The sequence below is a fragment of the Megascapheus bottae genome, chromosome 12, assembly GCF_031878675.1.
Source record: "Megascapheus bottae isolate mThoBot1 chromosome 12, mThoBot2.hap1, whole genome shotgun sequence".
Taxonomy (NCBI): Eukaryota; Metazoa; Chordata; class Mammalia; order Rodentia; family Geomyidae; genus Megascapheus; species Megascapheus bottae.
In genome coordinates this window covers 12,671,174-12,679,836 of record NC_143520.1, presented here as the reverse complement: position 1 = coordinate 12,679,836, position 8,663 = coordinate 12,671,174, and the positions used below count along the sequence as shown (strand labels likewise).

The window sequence follows — 8,663 nt, the reverse complement described above, 5'->3', positions numbered from 1 at the left end:
TACCAAGGAATTGAACCCAGGGCTTCATGCCTGCTAGACAAGCATTCTACCACTAGGCCACGTTTCCAATCCCCACATAGTTGTTTTTTAAGATAGGTTTTTGCTATGTAATCCAGGATGGTCTTGAACTCAAGTTCTTCCGGCCTCAACTTCCCAAGTGCTATGATTACAGATGTGTGCTTCCACAGTTTTGTTTTGTTTGCTCTTAACAATGAACCAGGGCATCTTACCTGATAGGCAAACACTATCACTGAATAACAACACTCAGCCATTGTTGTTTTGAGGCAAGTTCTTACTATTCTGCCCAAGTATGTATCTCATTTCAGCCTCATATGATCCTGCCACCTACGCCTTTTAAGTAGCTGAAAGTACTGGTATATGCCACCATTCCTGGCTAGTTTAACCATTTTTAGTGGGAGTACACATAGGAACAAATTCCTCAAAAGAATGGCATTGGGAGGGATGAAGGAAAATTATTAAACTTTAACTTTTTTTTTTTTTTATCAGTTGTAGGACTTGAACTCTGGGTGGAACTTGTCCCTCAGCTCTTCAGCTCAAGAGTAGCATTCTACCACTGGCAAAAAAAAAAAAAAAAGAAAACAGAGTAGGTGATTCAATCAACAGTTTGTTGATAATCTATAAGAAGAAACAAAAACTGTTCTGTTGGGGGCCGAGTAATGCCTAATAACTTTCTGCTGAGACTAGGCAAGGCGCAAGAGGCAGGGCGAAAAGACTTGATTACGATTGGTTACAAATGTGTTATTGTTTATCACTCTCTGCTGGGACCTAGAGTGAGGGGATATTAGCTGGAGGGACTGCCTCAGGAGCAGGTTTTATTGGAGAGAGAGATTAGCCTGCTTTGATGAAGCTGTGTGCTCCGGGGAAGGAAGGCTGAGTGCGGGAGGACAGTGGGCCCTCTCCCCATCCTGGTCTGGGCGTGTTTTTCCGCATCCCTCCTACTAGTCGAGAGGGACCGGGGACGAAGGACCCCGACACTGTTCATCATTCCAAATTAAAAGTAAAGGCATTTCTTCATTGCTATTTTGTTCTTTTCTTTTTGTCTTGTTTGTTCATTAATCTGTCTTTGGGAGGGTAAAGGGGCACAGAAATGGAGGGACAATGGATGAACAAATGCAGCAGTAGTACTCACTAGATACCATTAAAAATGAACTATAGGTGGGGGCAAGGAGTTTGGCCTAGTGGTTGAGTGCTGGTCTAGCATGCACGAAAAACCCAGGTTCGATTCCTTGGTACCACATACATAGGAAAAAAAAAAAGCCAGAAGTGGTGCTGAGGCTCAAGTGGTAGAGCTGTAGCCTTGAGAAAGTCCAAGGACAGTGCTCAGGCCCTGAGCTCAAGCCCAGGACTGGCAAAAAAAAAAAAAAAAAAAAACAACTATAGGGGCTGCAGGAGGTTCTCAAATGCCTCCAAAAAAAAAAAAAAATGAACTATAGGGCTGGGAGTTTGGCCTAGTGGTAGAGTGCATGCTTAGCCTGCTTGAAGAACCACGTTCAATTCCTCAGTACCACATACATAGAAAAAAGACAGAAATAGGGGCCGGGAGTTTGGCCTAGTGGTAGAGTGCTTGCCTAGCATGCACGAAGACCCGGGTTCGATTCCTTGGTACCACATACTTAGAAAAAGCCAGAAGTGGTGCTGAAGCTCACGTGCTAGAGTTCCAGCCTTGAGAAAAATCCAAGGACAGTGCTCAGGCCCTGAGTTCAAGCCCAGGACTGGCAAAAAAAAAAAAAAAAAACTATATAACTTGTAAGTAGGGACAGGAGGGAAAAACTGGGAGAGAGTAAGGGAAGGTGTAACATTGTCTAAAAAGAAATGTACTCTTTCTCTCTGTGTGTGTGGATTATGGGGCTTGAACAGGACCTGGGCACTGACCCTCAGCTCTTCAGCTCAAGGCTATCACCCTATGCCTGGGCCTGGACATTGTCCCTGAGCTTTTCAGCTCAAGGCTACCTACTGCCCTATCCCTGAGCCAAGCCCCACTTCCCATTTTCTAGAGATTGTCTCAGGTCCTTTTGTGCCCAGGCTGGCTTTGGACCTTGATTACAGGTGTGAGCCACCGCGCCGGCTAAGAAATGTACTCTTTACTTGAAAAAAAAAGTAAAGGTTAACTCCACAGTTAACCTAGCCTAGTCCACCTATACCTCTTTTGGTATCAGAACCCATTCTAGCTGGGCACTCCCTTGCTACTCATGAGCCTGAGATCTGAGGAAGCCAGCCCAGGCAGACAAAATTTCCAGATTCTTTTTTTTATGGCTTTTTTCATATATTTTTATTGTAATTAATACAAGGGATACATTATATTCAGTAGATAGGTGCATTACTTCACAAACATTGATAGCCTTTCTCATGTCTTGGTCCCTATTTCCTTCCCCCTACCCCCACCCCTCATCTTGTTTAGTTTGGCCTAGTTGTAGAGTGCTTACCTAGCATGCACGAAGACCCAGGTTTGATTCCTTGATACCACATACATAGAAAAAAAAAGCCAGAAGTGGTGCTGAGGCTCTAGCCTTGAGAATGTCCAAGGACAGCGCTCAGGCCCTGAGCTCAAGCCTAGGACTAGCAAAAAAAAAAAAAAAAAAAAAAAAAAGTGAAAATTTCCAGATTCTTTTCTCTAAGAAGCAAAAAAATGAAGGTGTGCTCAGTGGTAGAGTAGTAGCCATGAGCAAAAAATACAAGCAAGCGGAAGCGGCCCTGAGTTCAAGCACAAATGAAGAAAGGAAATAAAGAAAATCCATTCTTTTTCTTTCAAAGACTGATGAAGGCTAGGCCAAATCTAGCCTATCAGACTCATGAGCTACTGTGTGTCGTGTGTAATGAATAAAGCCAACCACCGAGGTTATTTCAGAGCCATACCACATACCAATGCAAATATCTCTGGTCAATAAAGACTTTCCTCCACACAGATTTTAATTTGACCATGTTCTGTTTCCTCTGCTGCTCATATTTGAGTTTGTTCCTCACTGTAAACCTTAAGAGAATGGAACTTACTCCATTTTAGGTGTTTAAAGGTGGGACCTTGTCAATTGGATCATCTTCCAATTACATAAAGTCATCACCCAATGATGACTTTATCATGATTGCATTTTGTAGCATCATTTCTTTCCTTTGTGTTTTCTTTCATTTGGCAGTATTGAGATCTAAATCCAGGACCTTTTGTGTTGGAGAAGCATTCTAGCATAAGCTACTTCTCCAGTAGTAAATACTGGAACTATCATACAAAGAGAGTATTATGGCTGGAAGATTATACACAACATTCCTATCTTATATGATATGAAGCCCTACTCCAGTCTGGGACATTGTCAGTTAAAAGGTCTTGAGTCTCTTGACCTTGGACGTCCAGAACCATATGCCAAAATAAACTAAAGCTTATCTGGTAGAGAGTATTATACATTAGTAAAACAAAACAGAATATGACACAGGCTTCTTCCATAATTCCTCAGTGTCTTGAAACTCTCTGGATCCAGAATGACTAACTGCAAATCTTTGAGTGGAATTTGGACCACAGGTGCTCGGCCCAAAAGACATTTTAAAAGTTCATGGGTGAGGGGAGAGAGTGGACGGACATGGTGGTTCATGCCTGTAATCCTAGTTACTCAGGGGGCTGAGATCTGAGGATCACGGTTCACAGCCACCCCAGGCACTAAAGACTGAGATTCTTGTCTCCAATTAACCACCAGGAAACCAGAAGTGACACTGTGGCTCCAGTGGTAGAGCTCTAGCCTTGAGCTGAACAGCTCAGTGACAAAAACCAGGCCCAAAGTTCAAGCCCTGCCACCGACAAAAAATAGAAGATCTGAGCCATGAGTGTGGCCTAATGAAAAAGTGCTTGCCTAGTATGCACAAAGCCCTGGGTTCCATCCCCTGGAACTACGTACACACAAAAAAAGCCAGAAGTGGTGCTGTGGCTCAAGGGTGGCCTGCAAGCCTTGAGGAAGCTCAAGGACAGTGCCCAAGCCTTGAGTTCAAGCCCCAGGACTATTGAACAATTGAGCCACGTAGCAGTGGCTCATGCCTGTAACCTCAGGGACTCGGAGGCTGAGAACTGAGGATGGCGGTTCAAAGCTAGCTCAGAGGGGAAAGCTCAGGAGATTCGACTATTGACCACACAGACAAGCCGGAAGTGGAGCTTGACTCAATTGGTAGGGCGCTAGACTTGAGCACAAAAGCTCTGGAACAGCGCCCAGGCCCTAAGTTCAAGCCTCCAGGATCGGCCTCTGCGGGCGCGCGCACACGCACGCACACACGCACGCGCACGTACACAAAGACAACGAACCCCCTTCAGTCCAAAGCGAGCAAGCTAGCATGATGACGCAAGCCGGAGGATGCCGGGAGACGCCGTCACCCATTCGTGACGTATTTCCTGTGCGACACATTCCCTCCACGCCGGGACTGGGCGGTGGGGGGAGGGAGGCGGTTAGTAGTCTTTAGCGCCTTTTCTGACGGCGGTAGATTTGAAGCGCTTTAAAGGACGGATCCTAGGGAAGAGGAGAGTAACGGTGCCGGTAAGTGGAGTCCGGCTTGCGTTATTTTCGTGGCGTCGTTGCGGAGGTCCCCGGGTTCGAGAGCGGGAAGGGCCCGGGAAGAGGGGCGGAGCCGGCGCGGCCGCCTAGGCTGAGGTAACTGTCTTCTCTCGAGGGGTTTGGGCAGCCGCGCCGCGGTGGGGAGGCCCAGGCCCTGACTGAGGCGTTGGCCGGCCTGCTCCTCCTGGCTGCGAAGTGCAGCCAAGCCTCGGGGGCCGGAGAAACGGCCCTTCCTCCGCCAGCCCCCGCCCTCCCTACACGGGCGCACACCTCCCTCCCTGACGCATTCTGCCGCACAAGCTGTAATATGGCGGCAGCGACGGCGGCCTCCACTCTGAAGACCGAGGTTGATTTTTGATGCTTCGAAATCGTAAAACTGAACACGACTGCAGGGTAGGTGGGATGGTGGGGAAGAGCAGGGTGCAGCCAGCTGCCCTGTTAAGTCAGGATTAGAGGGTGACGGGCCAACATGGCCCGGGGTTCATCACGAACACCAGCTTTTCAGGACTCCGACCTTTTCCTCTCGTAGGACGGCTGCTCTCGTGCATGCTTTAGTGGCACTGGCCACTTCACCAAGAAATCTCCTAGACGTCAAGTCCGGGTTCTTACCGTACGTAGCTTTCTCCCAAGTTTTCTCACTATCGGGAGGATTTGAAAGCGGCGCAGGCCTTTTAAGAGGATGCGGATGGTTTCGGAGTTTACTCACTCGCTGAGAAGGAATAAATCTGCTAATTTGATTGATTAGCCCTTCTTTAGTCTTGATGGTAGCAAAAATAAAATCCGGCAAGAATAAGAATACCTACTCGTTTTATAATATAAATCGAGCAATATAAAAGCACCATTTTGTGCATCGAGCTTAATCTCAATGCAAGAGAAAAAAAAAATCTTTCCCGACAATGATCACAATGCGCCCAGTAAACATTTAGATGCTGTGGAAATTTGGGGGTCCAAAATTGCCTTTCTGAAGCCAAAACCAGAAAAGCTAAAAATATATCTTGAGTGTGTGGCATTTCTTTTTTTTTTTTTAAGGGATGGCAAGTAATAGTCTTAAAACTGCATCATAAAAAATGCCTTATGTAGATACTTAGAACGATTGCTTCTTTTTCATGTTTCTATATACCTGAAAATTGATCTACCTTAGCACTCCCCTCCTCTCCCCCGTTTAATGTAACTATTTGACTTTCTTTAGCAATTCACGCTGTTTTAGAATTCGTTGTACATTGCTAAGCCATTGCTTCGACTCAGAATTATTGATGAATTTTTGAATATCACGTTTGCTTCCCAAGGCATTTTAGGAAGCACTCCTACCTCTTCCCCATGTGTGTTTTGCCAGCGTTCAAAGCCGAGTGCCTTTGCACTAGCTAGCCAGGTGCTCCAGCACTGAGCCCAACCCCCTTAGACTTTTTAAACTTCTCTTCAAGCAATTTCCAGAGTTGCCTTCCCATGCTAGCAAGATATACAATGATGTGAACTTCCTAAATTAGAATTTTTGGATTTTCTAGCCCAGTCATGTTTGGAGCCTTTTTTTTATTTTCATCTGCAAAGTGAACTTGTTTTGATTTCCTTCTGATATAGCTCTAGGCTTGAAAGTATTCAGGTTGGTTAAAATTTTGTATATATTTTTTCTTCAATTACAAGTCAGTAGTTCTTCTGTGAACGAAGAACATTTATTTTGACTTCTTATTTGGTACTTGTTACTATGAATTTGCAGACTAGGTGGCCTCCACATGTTTTGGTGTTTGTGTGGTTTTTTTTTTTCTTTTTTTTTCAGCATTTTTTTTATTGTAATTAATAAAAGGTTTACATGATATTTGCCAGATAGAAGGTGCATTAATTCACATATATTGATACCCTTTCACATGTGTTTGTGTGTTTTTAGTTAGCTTTTTATTTCAAGCAGCATCTATTATTTAGGCAAACAGAATTTGATAACCATTCATAATGGATGAAGTAGTTCTGTTAGTTATAGCACCATCTTAAATTCTTGAAACAGTTGCCCCTTTTAGGAAATACTTGTTGATTTTATTTTTCTCTTTTTACTATTTGAATAGGGTTATAGCATTGCCCATATTTAGTACATTAATGTTTCAAAATATTTTGCCATTTGTAGTAGTAATCCACAGATTATTAATTTAGGTGGTATGAAGAACTTGTTTTCTTTTTTCCTATATATTTTTTATTGTAATTAACAGAAGGGTTACATTATATTCACCAGATAGGGGGTGCATTACTTCACATACATCGATACCCTTTCTCATGTCTTAGTCCCCATATTTCCTCCCCCCACCCCTCATCTTGTTTTCCCCCCTTCCCTATCCGATTTCAAATAACCAAATAAGTCATATATACAATATGTTAGATAACAAGGTGAAATACTGTAACAATATGAGATAACGATGGACAGCAAAAGAGATGAGAGATAACATAGTACATTAAGGAAAACAATTACTCATTATATGGCTTTTGTGTCTTATCCTGGAGGTCCTTTCATTTAGCGTTATGTACTACATGAAGTTATTTCTTTTCTCTCCCCCTCTTATGGTTTATCTCATGTTGTTACTGTATCTGACTTTGTTACTTGGTATATTGTACGCACAAAGACCCGGGTTCGATTCCTCGGTACCACATACATAGCAAAAAGCTGGAAGTGGTGCTGAGGCTCAAGTGGTAGAGTGCTAGCCTTGAGAAAGTTCAAGGACAGTGCTCAAGCCCTGAACCCAAGCCCAGGACTGGCAAAAAAAAAAAAAAAAACTTGGTGGAACTGATGCTTGAACTCAAGGCCTCATATTTACTAGGCATGTTCTCTCCTGCTTGAGCCACTTTCCCAGCCCTTTTTAGCACTGGCTATTTTGAGATGAGAGTCTTGCGGGGGGTTTTGTTTTTGTTTTGTTGTTGTTGTTTACCTAGGCTTATATCTGGACCACAGTCTTATTTAATGCTTCATGATGTAGTTGAAATGACAGGTGTCCACCACAAAACCCACCCTTTTTTTTATTTCAAAGTATAGAGGGGTTATAGTTATATTCGCCAGAGAGAGGGTGCATTACTTCTCACACATTGATATCCCTTCTTATGTTTTTGTCCCCATTACCCTCACCCCAACCCCTCCCCTCATTTTTCCCCTCCTATTTCAAATAAACAAGTAAACATCTATATAATATACCAGGTAACAAAGTGGGATACTGTAGCAATGAGATTAACTAAAGGGCGACACAAGAGAAGAGAAAAAAACATAATACATAAAGAATAACAGTCACTTATAATTAAGCTGTTTCCATGTCCTGGAGGCCCATTAATTTGGCCTCATCCTATATGGCCTTATGAATCTAGGGTGTGAGCTATTGTAATCCTCTGGTAGAGTTCTAGATAATGTACTAATTATTACAGGTGAAATACCCACTTTCTTATATTGTGAACTTTTCTGCCTGGATTGGCCTGGGGCCATGGTCCTCTTGGTCTCAGCCTCCCATACAGCTGGATGACAGGTCCACCATACCCAAGATTGGCTACCAAGGGGACTCAAACTTTTTGTTCAGGCTAGCCTCAGATTTCACTCTTTGTAAATCTCCAAATGGATTGTGTGGATTGTCTGGCCTTGAAATGCTTTCAAAACAGTCTGTTTCATTTCTCATTTGATCTTGGAGAACTAGAAGGTGGATAGAAATTTCAAAGTACTGCTGGGCATGGTGGCTCATGCCTGTAATCAGTAGGCTGAGAGCAGAAGATCAAGGTTCAAAGCCAACCAGGGGCACAAAAGGACCTGAGACTCTTATTTCCAATTAACCTCTAGAAAATGGGAAGTGGGGCTTGGCTCAAGGGTAGGGTGGTAGCCTTGAGCTGAAGAGCTCAGGGGCAGCACCCAGGCAGAGTTCAAGCCCCATGACCCACAAATGTAAACATGTAATCTTCTAAGTTAAATTTATTAAAAACTACAACAGATCTTTATGATTCAAAGAAAGTACTTTGAAATTTTTTTTCCTTTTTCTTTTTTTTTTGTGAGGCATGGGCCTTGAACTGGCCTGGGTCTGTCCCTGAGCTCTTCTGGCCAAAAAAAAAAAAACCAAACTTAATTGCTGTACTGTTTGAAATTCCCAAATAACTCTTTGAATGTAATAAAACCCC

General features: G+C 43.4%; 1 protein-coding gene across 2 annotated transcripts in view; it reads left to right on the top strand.

Moving 5' to 3' along the window:
• The first annotated feature begins 4,389 nt into the window (after window positions 1–4,389).
• The window catches only part of Ppig (peptidylprolyl isomerase G), a 31,040-nt gene continuing 26,766 nt past the window's right edge, over window positions 4,390–8,663 (top strand). Inside the window, exon 1 of one of the 2 annotated variants that reach the window (XM_090342686.1) lies at window positions 4,390–4,523. The gene's annotated coding sequence lies outside the window, so the exon portion shown is untranslated. Of the gene's footprint in view, window positions 4,524–4,828; window positions 4,935–8,663 lie in introns of those variants that run through there. The other variant, XM_090342687.1, reaches the window with a different exon arrangement.